The following is an 18,125-nucleotide window of genomic DNA, read 5'->3' on the forward strand; positions in this document are numbered from 1 at the left end:
GAGGGAGGAAAGAGGAAAAGGGAAACCAAAAAGGATAAACCCCAAGGTCCCCAATGTTTCCAAGCATCAAAGTGCTCGGTAGGAAATCAAATTCTGCCCCCTTAAGCCAGTGTTTTCTGTGCCGAGAATTCTGCCTGCAGCAGGTGCATCAGACCCAACAGGTTCCAAACCTCTCGCAGCCTCCGACCTTGTCCAAGGGAAGTTCGTTTTCTGGCACAATCACTGGTCGGAAAGGAGAGAACTCCACAGAGGCTCCTCCTCATGCTACGACGTGAATCCTAATTCTCTCCCCGTCCTCGAGGGGAGACCTGGCGAAGGAGACGTGCGGCTGCAAAGCCGGGGGGGTCTCAGCGACTGCCCTGGCCCTGCACCTCGGCCCTGCCCCGCTGAAGTCGGGGTCTCTCTGTGAGGTCACCCCCTCCCCACCACCTTTGCCCAATGGGCTGAGGTCCTGCAAAAGGCCTTTGTGATGTCACTGCCCCCCCATCCCTCCCCTCCCAGCTGATGTCCTGCCCCTGCCCAGCCTCTGTGGAGCTTGGAGTTGTTGCCCCCGGATCTCCGCATTCAATGACTGGTGAGTCGGGGGATGGAGCCGGCTATAAATAAAATACCAGTTTTTCATAAATTAGTCGACTTAAGGCCAGAAGGGACCATTGGAGCATCTAATATGACGCCCTGCATCTCCCAGCCCTCCTGTGTATCACAAGAGCTGCTTTTTGATGAAAGCACCTTCCCGAAAGGCATCTAGTCTTCACTGGAAGACATCAAGAGATGGAGAATCCATCACTTCTCTTGGCAGTTTGTTCCAGTGATGAGTCGCCCTCCCTCTTACAAATCTCTGCCTTGTTCTAAGGAGAATTTTTCTGATTTCTACTTCCAGACATTTGTTCTTGTTTTGCCTTTCTTTGCAAGACTAAAGAGCCCTTTAAATACTTGGTGTTTTCTCTCAGCGAAGGCACTTGCAGGCTGCCATCAGCTCACCTCTCCATCTTTTTAAAAACTAAACAGACTGAGTTTTTCAATCCCTCCTTATAAGTCTTCTCCATCCCTCAATGTGGCTCTTTTCTGCACCCTCTCCAGTTTTTTTAACATTATTTTTGAAATGTGGACACCAGAACGGGATGCGGTATTCCAGTGTCAGTCTCACCACTGCTGAATCACCTCCCTTTCCATCCTCTCTTTATTCATGGATGGCATCACGGACTCACAGGACTTGTGCTCTCTCTCAGCCTCGTACAGTCCTTGGGAGGAACCCCCTTCAGTGTGACAGCCCTTCTCGGAGATCCACTCTCTCGAGGGTTAAGCCGTAGGCCCTTCCGCCTCCTGGAACCCCTCTTCTCTGAGCCTTGAGCATGCCTGTCTGCCGTGGGCCCCCTCAGGGAGTCCCCTCACTCTGGACCCCTGGGGCCTCTACTCCCAGAGGGAAGAACGCAACCCCGATCTTGAGATTGCCGTGACTCTCAGCCAGCGTAAAAGAGAGGGGTTTATTGAGCATCTGAACACAGCACAGGAAACTCTCAGGGCCTCAGGCCTAACCTCCCTCAGCACAGTCCATCTAGGTCTCTCCTGCACCCGTGTGGGCTCTGGCTGTTTTCTCTCCCCAGTCCAGAAGCCCCCTCTTTCCAGCTAAGCATCAGATATCACCTTCCCACAAGCCTGTGTCCTTTGTCTTCTGTCCCAGGTGAACAGGCTGCCTGGGTCTCCTCTATCTCAGCCTCTCCTCTCCTCCCTCTTTTCTTTCCCCCAGGCTGGAAGCAGTCACCGGGTCTTCTCTGCTCAGCCCATTGTCCTACTACTGGCCCGACCTGGCTGTGACTTCCAAGCTGGGCCTCCCGCTCACCAGTCGCTGGGGTATCCATTCTCCAGGCCTTTGCCTGAGGGCCCAACTGACAGGCGAGATCACCGCTGGTCCTCTGTAACAACAAACGACCTCTCCCACCAGTGCCACCTCGTTAAACAAACAGCACCCAGGGAAACTGAGTCCCACACGCGGCATGCAAACCATTGAAAAACCAAGAAAATCCCCCCGTCATCACCGATGGCTTTGGCCCTGTTCCCCACAGCATCGCACCGGGAGCGGATGTTGAGCGGCTCGCCCGGTATGACACCTAAATCCTTGACAGAGTCACGGCTTCCTGGAGTACAGTTCCCCCTCGGTGGCCTGCCTGCTCTGTCCTGCTGCCCGCTCCCACTGCGCCAAGAGGGGACCTGGTGACTGGAGCTGCTGTGGTTGTGTGAGAGCGCCGGGCTGAGAGACCAAAGGGCACCTCCGTTCTGGAAGGGAGGGGTCTGGCCGGTAGGCGCAATCGCCCCCGGTTTGGGGCACAGAAGGGGCTGTGGCTGGCAGCAGCTTGAAGCCCGTCCCCCAGCTGCGCTAGGCACTGTTTGAATGAATGCAACGTCCGTGTTACATACAGGCTCCGGGTGCTCGGTCGGAAGCACTGAACTGCCTCAGAGTTCTCTGTTTGCAAGGTCGGTGCCAGGAGATTAGAGAGACAAGGCGGGGAGGGGATCTCTTTCATTCTCCAACTTCTGCTGGGGAGAGACCAGCCTTCGAGCTCCGCAGAGCTCGTCCTCAGGCCCTGGTCTCTCTCCCCAACAGAAGTGGGTCCAATAAACCATATGACCTCCCTGGCCTGGTCTCTCGGTGTTTTCTGCTCCCACGGGCGTGGCTGGGAAGGGCCACAGGGCTCAGCAGGCTCAGGGAGAAACCTCAGCTCCACTGGAGACAGGAGGGGAACAAACCTCACAATCCGTGTGGTCACTGCAGGTCTGTGCAACTGCCCACTCCTCCCTCCGTGGCAGTCTGTGGGGGAGGTCTAGGGTGGCCAGAGGTCCCGATTTTAGAGGGACAGTCCCGATTTTTGGGTCTTTTTCTTATATAGTCTCCTATTACCTCCCACCCCCGTCCCGATTTTTCACACTTGCTGTCTGGTCACCCGAGGGAGGTCTGGCAGCCCCCTCCCCAGCCACAGTCCGTGCGTGCCCAGCAGTCTGTGCATGTCACAGCAGCCCCCTGCTCACTCCCACTTGGAGCCCAGATCGGGGAGGGCTGGGCCTCTGGTTTGTTTGATTCCTGAAGGGTTTTCTCGGCACTAACTGGGACCCCAAGTTTCTCCTAATTTGAGGAAATCCCTGTGAAAACTCACCTTTTCCGGGTGTCTGCTTCACACCCTCCGCCAGAGTCGTTCCCCATTCTTTCTCCAGTTCAGCTGGCAGCAGGTCTCGTGCGAGGGGCGGGGAGAGCTGAGATTTCAGGCTGCTGTGTTATGGCGGGATTGCTGCGATTAACTGGCTGAACGTGCTAATTCTGAGGACGAAACGGGGAAAGGGGCAGAGATCGAGAGTCAGGGAGTGAAATGGAGAAAATACAGGAAGCATTTCTAGCAAGGGTGAAGTGCAATGACCAGAATCCAGAATATTCTCTGCACCCCTTGTCTAACTCTGGGCCCGATTCTCTTCCGCATTGACGGCCCTTTCCCTGTCTCCGGCCGTGTCTGGAGGGCTTTATGCCCTGTCCAGCCCCTTCACACTGCCAGGAAGGGAGAGGTGTGATGGAATCTTAGCCCAAAGAAGAACCAGGCCCTGTGTCACCTTCATCCTGGGTTTCCGATGACCCCGAGAAGTTGGGGGGCCACCGGCGCCTAGAGCATGGCCCTGCCACAGAGGCCCCGCCCCTGGTCATCCTCTTCCCCCGAGGCCCCGCCCACCCACTGTTCACTCCTCTGGCCCCCGAGGTCCCCCTACCTGCCCCTCGCTCTTCTCCGCCTCTTCCCCCAAGACTCCACTCACCCCCTGCTTGCTTCTCTCTGCCCCTTTCCCTGAAGGGGGGCTACCGGGGGGCCATGGGGCCAGGCACCCGTCCCTTTTCTCTGTCTTCGGTGAGCGGGGGGCCGTGGGGTCCTTGGGGAAGGAGGTGGAGCAGGACAGGAAGAGGCACGAGAAGACAGGGCTGCGGGGGAAAAGGCCGAGGGGGGGTGGGGCGCAGGTTTTGGGGGAAGAGGCGGAGGGGGGATGGGAAGAGGCAGAGCAAGAACAGGGCATCGGGCTAAGAGGCAGAGGGGAGCGGGGTGCAGGCGGGGCCCCCACTTCTCTGGAGCTTCGCTTCTGGCCCTCGAAAGATGACCACGGGCCCACGGGCCTCCGGAGTGGAGACCCGCCCCACATCCCCAGCATTTCCCCCCCGCATGGACGGCCTTTTGGGGGAGGCTCAGCCTCCCCTGGCCTCTGATACGGGCTGCCCGTGCTCAGCTCCTTCCACGCGCTGGAGAGGAGCAGCACCCAGGGGTGGGGCTGAGCCGGGGGGCGCTGGGTGAGGGGCAGAGGCCTCGGGAGCTGAGACCGCAGGGACACAGCGTGAGGCACCATCCCAGGCATCCCCATGAAAGGAGCAGAACAGGGTTTCCTTGGGGTGGGGAGCGTATGGAGAGCGTCCCAGGGTCGGTGGAGATGTATTGCCCTGGTGAGCAAGTGTGGCTAAAACACAGGCCTCGCTGTGAGCAGGATTTGAACCTGCGCAGGGAAACCCGATTGGATTTCGAGTCCAACGCCTTAACCTCTCGGCCATCACAGCTGTGAGTGACGTGACCCCCTCAGGCCCGAGAAACTGGTAAATAATCACAGTGCCCAGGCCTGAAGTCATCAGAAACACAGAATTCAAACAGGAAACCTGGCTCCCAAAGCGCAGGGGGATTTGGGGTTCTCATTGCTTAGCCATGTGGTTAAACATGAAACCAACCCCTTCCTGTGGGGCCTGTAATTGTTTAAAGATAGGGACATGGAGACAGGGAGAGGTTCACTGACCTGCAACTGGACCGAGATCAACTCCCCTCAAACCAGCTCATTCCTCACCGGTTTCTGAATGGTCATCACGTCATACAGACGTTTGCTCACTCCTGCCCTGGGCAGAAGAGAACCCCAGTGCCCTGGAGGTGAGAGGCCCGGACTGTGTCCCCGGAGTCCCGGGGCATCGTCCCTGCCCTGAGGCTGTGGCTGCACTGGGGAGTTTCTGTTTTGGGTGGGCAGGGGCCAGTGAGGCTCAAGCCAGCTCCGACGTCGGGGTCTGGGGAGGGTATGCTACTTCCACCCCCTGACTCACCTCAGCAGGCCACCCGCCTGTCTGGACTTGGGGGGCCTACCACCAAAAATTATAACTCAAAGGTGGGGGGGCGCTCAAAAAGTTTGAGGTGCAGGGAGGAGGTAGCTAGGGGCTGTGTCTGGGCAGAGGGTAGCTCAGGGTGCAGGGAGACTCCTAGGGGCTGTGCATAGGGGTGTGCAGGGGGGTAGCTCAGGGTGCAGGGAGGGGGGTAGCTAGGGGCTGTATCTGGGCAGAGGGTAGCTCAGGGTGCAGTGACGGGGGTAGCTAGGGGCTGTGTCTGGGCAGAGGGTAGCTCAGGGTGCAGGGAGGAGGTAGCTAGGGTCTGTGTGCTCTCAGGGCTCCCCTGCGGTCCCTGTACCCTGAGGGCTCTGCCAGCCACAAAGCAGCCGGGTCCCCCCGCCCAGGCAGCTCTTACCAGCTGCATGAGCAAAGGGGAGCAGCTTCAACCCCCTGCAGCAGCAGGAGATGAGGCAACGCTGCGGCTGCCTGCTCCATGGCACCAGTCAGAGCAGCAGCTGTCCCACGCTGCCGGACTCTGACTTCCCACCTCCGACCTAGCCAGGGGGTGGAGAGAGGAGGTGGTGGAGGGGGGGTGTGGAACTACCCCAGGACTGCCCTGCTCTTGCACTGTAGTTTGGGGGGGGGTGTAACACCCCTATGTTCCCCCAACTCTGCCCATGGGCGCAGGGCTTCTGTCCCTTGGGGAGCACCCGGGGCTCGGGGCTCCAGAATTCAGCCCTGCTGCTCCCGGCTTCAGCTCTGCGGGAGGTGCTGGGGTTCGGGCTTTGGATTTTAGCCACGGGGCCCTGCGGCCCCCCTGAAAGGGTTCATGGACCCCCAGTGGGCCACGAACCCCCTGTTGAGAACCGCTGGTCTAGAAAACATGATCTACGAGGAAAGGTTGAAAGAACTGGGTTTGTTTAGTCTGGAGAAGAGAAGACTGAGAGGGGACATGAGAACAGTTTTCAAGTACATAAAAGGTTGTTACAAGGAGGAGGGAGAAAAATTGTTCTTGTGAATCTCTGAGGACAGGACAAGAAGCAATGGGCTGAAATTGCAGCAAGGGAGGTTTAGGTTGGACGTTAGGAAAAACTTCCTGCCAGCATAGTTAAGCACTGGAACAAATTACCTAGGGAGGTTGTGGAATCTCTGTCATTGTAGGTTCTTAGCAGGATCGACAGTCACCGCTCAGGGATGGTCTAGATGAGGGGTAGTCAATTATTTTTTGTCAAGGTCCAAATTCTTCATCAATGTACAGTCAGGGGCCAGACTGCAGAGAAAATCATTTACAAAAATAATAATAACGATAATATGTAAATAAAAAGTTTCTGGGGTCTGTTCAAAAGCGTCTGGCAATCCGGATTTGGCCCGTGGTTCGCCTGTTGACAGCCCCTGGTCTAGATAATATAGGAGAATTACGGAGACCTCGGGAATGGAGGTTATTCGTAACTTTGCCCAAGCCGTTATGGGCTGCTCCTCAGGGCGGAGTGCTCGGAACGGGGGCTCACACTCTGCAGCGGCTGCCCGGCAAGTTTCTGATTCTAGCCCCCTGACTGCAAGGGTGATGCGTGAGGCACCCGGGGGCGCTTTGGCACCAGTGGGTGTGCAGTGCAGGCTGGGGCCCTTTCAAACGCAGCCGCTCCTCCAGAGCGCTCCAGCAGCTGATGCTCTCGGCCAGGTTCCAGCAGCAGCTCAGGGAGCTTCTTTCCTGGACTGAGACTAAGGTTGCAGGCTTGTCCCCCTCCCAGCCAGAGACGGGAAACGGCCCCTGTGGCTAGTGCAGACCCCAGCACTCCTTCTCGGGAGCTCACAGCTGTGCCTGTGAACCTCAGCGTCTTCACCTGTACGTGGCTGGCCTTCCGCGTGGCAAGTGGTGGGTGGGGTGGGGACAAGCAGCCCCGATGTGCCTAACTTGACGATGCAGTGCCGGCACAGCACGGTATTTGTTGGGTTTTTTTGTTTTTCGTCTCCGCTGCTGCCTGACTGCGTACTTCTGGGTCCACGTGGTGTCTGGTTGACGGGTCCGTCTGTAACTCTGGTGTTCGTATTTTTGAGGTTCTACTGTACTTAGTCCTGCCTTGAGTGCAGGGGACGGGACTAGGACGGTCCTTCCGGTTCTGTGATTCCATGGAAAGGACTAATGTGGGTTTTTTGATCTGACCTCCGGCATTACACCAACAATATGATTTTACCCAGTAATTCCCGGAGAATTCAAAGGATAAGAGAGAAGGATAAGGATAAGAGAACACAAAGGATCCACTGATCAAGTTCCAGATCTCAGCTGTATAGTGGTGTGCAGTGAGCCCCTGTGCAGCTGAGCTCCTTGGCAGTAGGAAGTATGCATCCCCTGTCAGTGCTCCTTAAATGCTACCCCACGCCTTTGCAGTCCAAGACTAGGTCTTTTAAGAAAGAATGCTCCACAGCGACCAAGAAGGGGCCAGGCTTTACCTGAGAGCTAGGTTCATACTGAAACCTGCCTCTGTCAGACATCTTTTACTTCCAAAATCTTCTACTGGACGATTTAGGCATATAAGCATCACTCCTGATCCCTTCCCAGAACCCCACCCCTGAATGCTACATGCACGTAAAGCAAATGTTGACAGATTATCTGTTTTGGTCAGGAGCCAGAAACATAGCTAATACTCTGACTCTGTGCAGCTCTCTCCAGAAAACCATGGCAAGAGAGTTTATTTGTAAATGGGAAGAAATAATCTGCATTTTTAAAGTTCTTTGGGACAGTGATAAAAGTCATTTTAGACATGCAAAGTATTATGAACTTGGCATTCTCACACTTAGATGCTTCTGTAGGCTGTACTCATTGCACACACTGAGGGCTCCTGGCTGTCCTCCATTCCCCTCCCCCCATGTGCCACCCTCCCATCCTCTCTATTTCACAGATTCCCTGCATCTGCTCACCCCTCTTTCATGTCACAGGCTCTGTCCCATGTTTCTTCATCTCCCCTAGGCTGGGGCTCTGTGTGCCCTCCGACCTTCCCCTACCACACAGAACTTCTGTATGCCTCCTCTCCCCAGGCCAGGGTCCCCTTTTCTCCCCACCATTATTTCTTTTCTTTCTGTCTGAGAGATAAGTCATTGGGGGTGTCACCATTTTAAAATTATTTTGGGAAGATGATTGTTCATCTTTGTAGTTGAGATTCCTCCAACATGGGAGTGACTGTTGAGTGTAGGACCTCTCTTCGTTCAGCCAGTTATTACTAGACAATGTTGCCTCCCCTAATTATCAAAGCTTTACTACTGGGTCACCTGTCTTTCTTGGCAGTAACATTCTAATTAATATTTACTCCATTTAACTGTATGGTGATTGCCCAACCACTGTCTAACTCTTGCTTTGGTATAACTCGATTAAAGGGATGATCAACAATTTATTTCTGAATACTCCCTTGAGCTTGATCATGCAGTCCTTTTGGGAGAGGGATGCAGAGATCCAGCTTTATAAACCAGACTTCTCTGTCTTTTATTCCTGTAACACTAGAAATAATTTTGTTTTTTAAACAGGAGAATAAACCCTCCCTCATTCAGACTGGTCCTGAAGCAACCCTGCAGACCCACCTCCTTGTATTTGAGGCCGAGAAATCCAGAAAAGAAAACCGTGTTGTGTGTTTAGAAATGACAAAGGAACTCTTCCCGAAGCCTACATACAAATGAACTTTTCAATTTGAGGAGACAGAATAAAAACTGGTCCCAGTTACCAGGGAAATCATGTCTTGTTTATACTAATCTGGAATATACATGGGGATGGGCACTACATAAAATCAAATTTTGCATACTACAAATCTGTAAAATGCAAAAGGTGTGTTTAATAGAATTTTCTATATCGTTTCATTAATTTTTTTGGCTAAAGAAAAAATATTAAAAATCATCAGTATTTTTTTCTGCCTTGGTTTCCTTTAAAGGACATGAAGCTTATTCTTACAGCAGCACTTCACTTAACCCTTAAGTGCACTCTGACCTGAGAAACCAGCAGTTAGGAGGTACAATGGCAAAGGTTTTGACAGCATGGGAGTGAGTTTAAATCAGCATTTCTCGCATGTGGCCACCAGGGGCTTTTTGTGCAGGCCTAACAGCCTCCTGGGCAGCGGTGGAGAGGCCAAAGCATCAGCCTCTCCCCTTCCCTCCCTGTTGCTCCTGCATGAGCCACCATGCCCCGCCTCTGGAGACAGGTGGGGCACAATGCTGCAGGAGCCAGGTGAGTTCTTGACTCACCTGTGGGGTGGGCAGGACACGTTGGGGCTTGGGCTTCAGCCCTGGGTGAGAACCTGGCCGCAGGGCTTCAGCTGCACGGCTCGAGCCCCGGGCTCTGACCCAGGCTCCGGCCACGTGTCCTTGGCCCTGGGTGCTAACCCCTGGCTGTGCAGCAACAAGTGCTGGCTCCGGGCTCTGGCACCGACCCCCAGCCCTAACCCCGCTCCCTAACCCCAGCCCCAGCCCCAGCCCCAGCCCCAGGGTGGTGGGTGTTGATCCACAGCTCCAGCTGCGCAGCAGCAGCCACCAACCCTGGGCTCCAGCCGCTCACTCTGGACCCTGGGGGTGCTGCCTCCCAGCTCCAGCCATATGGCAGCAGGGCTCACCATTCTCCCCGAAGCCTCCCCTAACCCCCATTTATCGCCCCCAGCCCCCACTGCCTTCCCTGGTTCCACCTCTATCCCCCCCATTGCCCCAGACCCTTGCTGCCTCCCTCTCCAAACCCGGGGCTTGCTGAGAAAAGCGAAACAAAGAAACATGCAAGTATCACTTTTCACAGCACACTTACTAGCTGCCTGGGAGGCTGTGAAAAGTGATACTTGCATGTTTGTTAATATCACTTTTCACAAACTCCCAGCTAGCTACTAAGGGTGCTGCGAAAAGCAATATTCAACATACAAATATAATTTTTCATATTATTTTTGAGTCTGAAAAAACCCTACATAAATAAATTACAATGATTTGGACACGTGTATGTGCATATTTATTTGTTTTTCCTACAGTTAAGTATTTTAGGGAAAAGTGTCAGTGCGGCCACCAGCAAGAATTGGTGGTCACAGTCGGAGGCCACCAAAAAATGTGTTCTGAGAACCCCTGGTTTAAATGTACTAATAGGCCAAATCCAAACCAGCCATGTCTGCCTGAACCTTTTCAGGCAGGACTTCAGGTATCACCCAAAAGATCTTATTTTTCTTTCGTTCCATGTATGCATTTGCTCAGATTTTACTTCTCCATTAAAAATGGAACCAATTCCCAGCTGCCTGTCAAGTGAGAGCCGGCTGAGTTTCCATGGTTCTCCCTGCACCCTTATGGGTCTGGTGCCAAGGGAGCACCACATAGGCCTGCAGTGAATCTCAAGTGCCTCTAACTTGCCTAGCTCTTCTCAGCCATTTCTCTTGCTGTGAGCTGCCCTCCTTTTGAGCCCCACCAACTTCCTCACATGCAGGAACAGCAGCAGATTGCCATCTTGGAGCAACAGCTGAGGAAGGCGACTTTTCTGTCAGCACTAGAGTGGTCTATTGTATTGTGCTCTTCTTAAATAAGCAGGATACTGTGATCGTCCAGTGAGCGTGTCTCAGCTTTGTTACGTCAAGCGCTTTAAAAGGGGTGATGTGCTGCAGCGTGGGCTGAGAAAGATCTCATGTGCTCCCTATCATCAATTCTGAGATTTGCACTGATTGGCATTAAGGCTTTTGGGGTGATGGTTCTATGACTCAAACTCAGTGGCTTTGTTTGGTCTACCAGAGTCTGAGGTTGGTGATCTTCGGGGATGGTACAAGCCTTACCTAAGACATTTAAGCGAGTTACAATGCGGATGGAAGACGATAGAACGAATGATGTGCGAGTTCCTCCAAGTAACAGGGATAGCCGTCTGCCTCTGAACATAGCTCAATGTTTATTGTGCTTATCACGCTGGAATATGAATGGCTGCTATGGGTGGCTGATAATCTATGAACACCATGTAGTAATTCCTGGATTTTTAAATTATTGTTTTAGCTGGACGCATGTATAATGTTTGATCAAATACTGTTCAGGGAGAAAGGTATAAAAACATCCAAGTATTTGCTATGTTTAGAGTGGTCATGTTCTGTGGGATACCTTCTGGAAGAACAGTAGTGTGGTTAAGTAAATCGTGTCACATTCTGTGCTGCACCCCTGCACCGAAAAAAGGATTTTCTGCTGCTTACACTATTTGCAGCTTCATTGGGTGAAAATAAAGAAGCAACAGTGGCCAGGTCTGAGTGCCCCTCCTCTAACAAAAATCTTGAAATAGTTCACTGCAAAATTAAAAAACAACTGTGGCTTGTCTTAAGTAATGGTAAGGTGACGTTTAGAAGGAAGCCTACAGGTGCATCCTCACCTGTTCGTTGATCCAGCACAACTTCCTATACATTAGACTCTTACGGCAGTCAGTAACGCTCTCTCTACCTCCACAATAGAGCTATTTAGAAAACGGGAGTTTGTATTCAGTTTGTATGAATGCTGTAATCTGGAAGGCCCAGATCCACAAAGGTATTTTGCTGTAACGCAGTACCCGCTAAAATGCGGGATTTGGCATGGATCCCAAATCCCACATTCTCGTGAGGGTCCGGTGTAGTTTGAAAATCCTGAGGGAAACATGGGAGTTTAGTTGCAAGCCCTGCCCTGGCCCCTGTAGATTCTGTCTCTCATGACCCATTTGCCATGGCCATCCTGGGAATGGAAGTTTCAAAGCACCTGCCCCCACTCCCACTTTTATGCTTTGGGGTTTAGGTAACTTTCAACCTCTTAGGAGCACAGGCAAAATGAAAAGAAATTTTTTTTCCCTGGTAGCCCTGCTAGGCATCAGCCTCACTGCCGCACCCTGCTTGCTTTTCTGTTTCAATAGCTTTGTTGCTAGGGCAATGCCAACAAGTGCCACATGAGTACATAAAATCACTTGTCATTTTAAGGTAAGAATTAGTTTCCCCATTACATTGGTGTTCTGAGGATTTGGTATTATTTTATATATGTACGTTAAGGCTGTCAATCACAGTTATCTCACACGATTAACTCAAAAAAATCAATCGCGATTAATCACACTTATAACAATAGAAGACCAATTGAAATTTATTAAATTTTTTTGATACATTTTCAATACTGATTTCAATTACAACACAGAATACAAAGTGCAGAGTGCTCACTTTATATTATTATTTTTTATTACAAATATATGCCCTGTAAAAATGATAAAACGCAAGTAGTAGTATTTTTCAATTCACCTCATACAAGTACTGAAGTGCAAACTCTTTATTGTGAAAGTGTAACAAATGCAGCTGTTTTTTTTTTTTGGTTGCATAACTGCGCTCAAAAACAAAACAGTTTAAAACTTTAGCGCCTACCAGTCCACTCAGTCCTACTTCTTATTCTGCCAATCGCTAAGACAAAAGTTTGTTTACAACTGACGGGAGATACTGTTGCCTGCTTCTTATTTACAATGTCACCTGAAAGTGAGAACAGGCGTTCGCATGGCACTTTTGTAGCCGGCGTTGCAAGATATGCCAGATATGCTAAACATTCGTATGCCCCTTCATGCTTCGGCCACCATTCCAGAGGACATACTTCCATGCTGATGATGCTCGTTAAAAAAATAATACATCAATTAAATTTGTGACTGTACTCCTTGGGGGGAGAATTGTAGGTCTCCTGCTCTATTTTACCTGCATTCTGCATATGTTTCATGTTATTGCAGTCTTGGATGATGACCCAGCACATATTCGTTTTAAGAACACTTTCACAGCAGATTTGACAAAACGCAAAGAAAGTACCAATGTGAGATTTCTAAAAACAGCGACAGTGCTCGGCCCAAGGTTTAAGAATCTGAAGTGCCATCCAAAGTCTGAGAGGGACGAGATGTGGAGCACGCTTTTAGAAGTCTTAAAAGAGCAACACTCCGATGCGGAAACTACAGAACCCAAACCACCAAAAGAGAAAATCAGCCTTCTGCTGGAGGCATCCGACTCAGATGATGAAAATGAACACGTGTCATCGGTCCGCACTGCTTTGGATCTTTATCGAGCAGAACCCGTCATCAGCACGGAGGCATATCCTCTGGAATGGTGGTTGAAGCATGAAGGGACATATGAATCTTTAGCGCACCTGGCATGTAAATAACTTGCAACACTAGCTACAGCAGTGCCATGCGAACTCCTGCTCTCACTTTCAGGTGACCTTGTAAACAAGAAGCGGCAGCATTATCTCCTGGAAATTGTAACTACCCTTGCTTGTCTGAGCGATTGGCTGACCAAGAAGTAGGACTGAGGGGACTTGTGGGCTCTAAAATTTTACAGTTTTATTTTTGAATGTAGGGTTGCTGTTTTTTTACATAATTCTACATTTGTAAGTTCAACTTTTATGGGAAAGAGATTGCACTACAGTACGGGTATGAGGTGAGCTGAAAAACATAATGTTTTTGTTTTTACAGCGCAAATATTTGTAATCAAAAATAAATATAAAGTGAGGACTGTACACTTTGTATTGTGTTGTGATTGAAATTAATATACTGGAAGATGTAAGCATGCCACATATTTAAGTAAATGGTATTCTAGCGTTGTACAACCGCGCGCTTAATGGTGATTTTTTTTAATCGCTTGACAGCCCCAGTGTGTGTGTGTGTGTGTGTGTGTGTGTGTACACACACTATGAAATTTACTGGATTGGGTTGCAGGAATTGTTATTCTTGGCTATTAACTAGTTCAGGGAATCCTCAAATCTTGCGCTAATTGCCCGCGGTTTAAGAAATAGCCGCGAACTCCCGGTTCACAGGACGCGTGTGTGTGTGTGTGGGGGGGGTCTCTGTCTCAGGGTCTCTGTGTCTGTGGGTGTGTGCGGGGGGGGTCTCTGTGGGTGTGGGGGGGTCTCTCTGTGGGTCTCTGGGTGTGGGCGGGGGGGGTCGGGAATTCAAAGCCGCTGGTTTTATGCTGCGGCCCCCCCCGCCGGCCCCGGCCCCCCCGCCAGCTCAGGGCGCCCCGGAGCCCGGCCCCGCTCGCGGCTACCTGCGCGGAGGGCGGCGCTGGAGGCCCGGCCGGGCTCCTCCCCCGGCTCCCGCGCACGCCGGCTGAACCGCCCCGGATCCGGCCTCACAGGCCGCCGCAGCGGGGTCGAGTCCCGCCGGCGTCAGACTCGCGAGCAGACCCGCGGCGGGGGGGGGCGGAGCCGGGCCCTGCGGGTGACCCGCCATGTCCCATCGGGCATTGCGGGGCGCACGCCGCGGCCGCGGCCCGACCCGGCCGTCCCGCGCTCCGGGCGAGGCCGCTCGGCGCCGGGCTCCCTGGCTCCGCCCCCCCGCAGCCCCCCCCGCGAGCACCGGGCGCCCGCCGCCGGCCGCGGAGCGGACTCGCCTGGGTGGCCGCAGGCCCTGGGGTGCCGGGGGGACTTCCGGTCGCTGCCCCCGGGTCTGTGAACGCGCGGACCGGGGCCCGGACCCCGCCGGACCCCCCGGCCCGGGCCCGCCGGAGGCCTCGCGACGCCCGCGGGCGGGGGGGCGCGGCAGGTCTCCCGGGGCGGGCGGGCTGCCGGGGGCGGGCGGGCCCGTCCGTCGGGGCCGCGGGTCTCCCGCTCCGCCGGGCTGGGCCGGGAAAAGCCTCGGGCGTCGGGCCGCCCTGACGCCGGCCGGGCCCGTCCCGGGCGGGGCCGCGGCTCCCCGGCTCCCGGGCTGCCGGCCGGGGTCCCCTGCGCACCCCGCGGCGCGGCCTGAGGCGGCCGGGCCGGGGCCGGCCCGGGAGGCGATGCCGCGCCCCCGCCTGGGCCGCTGGCGCCCGCCGAGACGGGGCAGGGCGGCCCGCCCCAGGGAGCCGGCCGGGGCCCAGCCGCGGGCAGAGCCGGGTGGGTCGGAGGGGCGGGCTGCTGGCGGCGGGGAGCCGGCCCGGCTCGGGGGACAGCGGGCTCCGGGGCTGGCCCAGCCGGACCTGCCCGTCCCCGTGGTCACTGGGCCCTGGCCGCACCCTGCTCCGGACAGGCCGGGACCGGGGGAGCCGGTTACTTCTTATTCCGGTCCCGATTTCTTGGTCGGGGCATCGTCAAGGTCCAGACTTCAGAGAAAACAATAAACACCAATAACAATCCTGATCACAATAAAACAATAAAAAGATTTCAGGGTCTGCTGGAAAGCAGCTGGTGGCCCAGATTTGGCCCACGGTCTGCCTGTTGACTGCCCCTGTAATAACCCCCCCTGCTCTCACAATGCTGGTTGAGAGTCACTCCAGGGTAAGGAAGTGGGGGTACATGGCTCCCTGGGGGCCTACAAGTCTCCCTTGGGTGTCCCACTCAGGTGGACTTGCTGACGTGAAGCAGGGGTGCTGAAGGCTCTGGGATTCAGAGTCAGGAGGCGGTGAAGCCAGGTGACTTTCCTCCCTGGAAAAAGTGTGACCTTAAGGGGTTGCCACACTAAAGAGCTCCTCCCAGGGACCGTTCAAGAGCACCAGACCTATGGCAGGGAAACCGCCTGGAGAAGGGGATTTTCCAAAGGGCTGAAGCAGGTTTGGCAAGTCCATAGGAGTTAGGTGCTTTGGAGGTTCCCACCAGACACCTAAATACCATTGAAATTGTGGCCCAAGGTGCTTAAACACTAGGGCCCTGATGCTCAGCTGGTGTCAGTCAGGGAGGCTGAGAATCCGTGATAACGTCTCCTGTTAACCAGGAGCATCAGCCCCTGCGCTCAGATAGCAGGGAGAGAGCAGGAGACAGCACTGGGCGCACAGATTTATGATTGAATTATCTGCTCTCCTGAAATCTTCGCCTTTGGGCTCTCCTCTGAGCAGCCAGGGAAGCTGGGACCCCAAGGGCTCTCCCAGGATCTGGGCCCCTCTGGGCTGGGCAGTCACAGTGCTCTGAATGGTTTCAGAGTAACAGCCGTGTTAGTCTGTATTCGCAGAAAGAAAAGGAGTACTTGTGGCACCTTAGAGACTAACCAATTTATTTGAGCATAAGCTTTCGTGAGTTACAGCTCACTTCATCGGATGCATGCTGTGGAAAGTGTAGAAGATCTTTTTATATACACACAAAAAGCATGAAAAAATACCTCCTCCCACCCCACTCTCCTGCTGGTAATAGCTTATCTAAAGTGATCACTCTCCTTACAATGTGTATGATAATCAAGGTGGGCCATTTCCAGGACAAATCCAGGGTTTAACAAGAACGTCTGAGGGGAGGGGGGGGTTAGGAAAAAACAAGGGGAAATAGGCTACCTTGCATAATGACTAAGCCACTTCCAGTCTCTATTCAAGCCTAAGTTAATTGTATCCAATTTGCAAATGAATTCCAATTCAGGAGTTTCTCGCTGGAGTCTGGATTTGAAGTTTTTTTGTTGTAAAATAGCGACTTTCATGTCTGTAATCGCGTGGCCAGAGAGATTGAAGTGTTCTCCGACTGGTTTATGAATGTTATAATTCTTGACATCTGATTTGTGTCCATTTATTCTTGTACATAGAGACTGTCCAGTTTGACTAATGTACATGGCACAGGGGCATTGCTGGCACATGATGGCATATATCACATTGGTGGATGTGCAGGTGAACGAGCCTCTGATAGTGTGGCTCTGATCCACGAGTAATACGGGCACACACGAACTGATAATAACCCAACCTGCTGGGCCAAATCCCTCCCCCTGCCCTGCTCGAATACAATGAGAGAAACCCCCGGCAGCGCCCCTTACCCAGGAATCCCGTCACAGCCTCCTGGAGATTGTTCTCTCGAGGGAAGTCCTGGTTCTTTTTTCCAGCTCAGGGGACTCGGGCACCGGATGCGGAGACGTAGCCTTCTCATCCCTGCAGAGTCACGAGCGTGTTTATTCCTCCCATTCCTTTGCTCTAAGTTCCTGCCCCCCAGAGCCAGATGGGGAGTGGGTGGGAGCTGGGCCACAGGCAGGGCTAACGGGGCCGTGACCTCTGCTGCCCAGGGAATTTACTGCCTGCACAATCTGCCGGGGCCGGCCTGGAGACTGGGGGCCTCTCTCCATCCAGAGAGAAAACCCAGCCCAGGCAGGGCCAGCTCCCCTCACACCCGGCCCAGCCCCACGTTCCCTACAAGGGCCTGGAGGGGCTTCTCCCAGGGATGAGAGAGGGGCCCATTCTCCATGCCCAGCTTCTTCTCAGCTTCTCCTCTTAGCCTCCAAGGGGCCTGGTCACTCCCCATGGGGTGGGGGTTCTGGGACTGAGACACTGCCCCACGAGGGCCTGGGCTGGGACACTCAGCTCTTTCCCCACAGGCCCTTGGGGCCCCCTCACACGGGACAGGCTCTGGGCCATGACAGAGCTGGGGCCAGGTCCCAGCTGGGCCCTGGGGGTGACAGGCTCTCAGCCCCATTAATGATCCCCCAAGCCAGCCTGGTCCCAGGGAGCGTTCTCCAGCCCAGAGCTGTGGGGCACTCCCCTTCCCAGGGTGGGTCACACAGACACAGCGGCAGCAGCCCCAGGGCTATGGGGATGGAGGGGGGCTGGATCCAGAGGGTGAGACCGTCCCACGTTCGGGATGCTGGGTCTGCTGCCTGGGCTCTGAGCCCTGGTCTACACTAGGACTTTAGGTCTCATTTAGCAGCGGAGACGTAGCCTTCTCATCCCTGCAGAGTCACGAGCGTGTTTATTTCTCCCATTCCTTTGCTCTAAGTTCCTGCCCCCCCAGAGCCAGATGGGGAGTGGGTGGGAGCTGGGCCACAGGCAGGGCTAACGGGGCCGTGATCTCTGCTGCCCAGGGAATTTACTGCCTGCACAATCTGCCGGGGCCGGCCTGGAGACTGGGGGCCTCTCTCCATCCAGAGAGAAAACCCAGCCCAGGCAGGGCCAGCTCCCCTCACACCTGGCCCAGCCCCACGTTCCCTACAAGGGCCTGGAGGGGCTTCTCCCAGGGATGAGAGAGGGGCCCATTCTCCATGCCCAGCTTCTTCTCAGCTTCTCCTCTTAGCCTCCAAGGGGCCTGGTCACTCCCCATGGGGTGGGGGTTCTGGGACCGAGACACTGCCCCACGAGGGCCTGGGCTGGGACACTCAGCTCTGTGGGGCACTCCCCTTCCCAGGGTGGGTCACACAGACACA

At 54.1% G+C, this 18,125-nt stretch overlaps 1 non-coding gene and 1 pseudogene across 1 annotated transcript; both read right to left on the reverse strand.

Annotated features, from left to right (window-relative positions):
• The window catches only part of LOC141996223 (butyrophilin subfamily 1 member A1-like), a 28,900-nt pseudogene extending 25,713 nt beyond the window's left edge, over positions 1 to 3,187 (reverse strand).
• A 1,304-nt stretch (positions 3,188 to 4,491) lies between these two features.
• TRNAS-CGA (transfer RNA serine (anticodon CGA)) lies at positions 4,492 to 4,573 on the reverse strand. Its single transcript has one exon. It is a non-coding gene; the product is annotated as a tRNA-Ser (tRNA).
• Between the last annotated feature and the right edge of the window lie 13,552 nt (positions 4,574 to 18,125).

This window comes from Natator depressus, chromosome 11 (genome assembly GCF_965152275.1).
Source record: "Natator depressus isolate rNatDep1 chromosome 11, rNatDep2.hap1, whole genome shotgun sequence".
Lineage (NCBI taxonomy): Eukaryota > Metazoa > Chordata > Testudines > Cheloniidae > Natator > Natator depressus.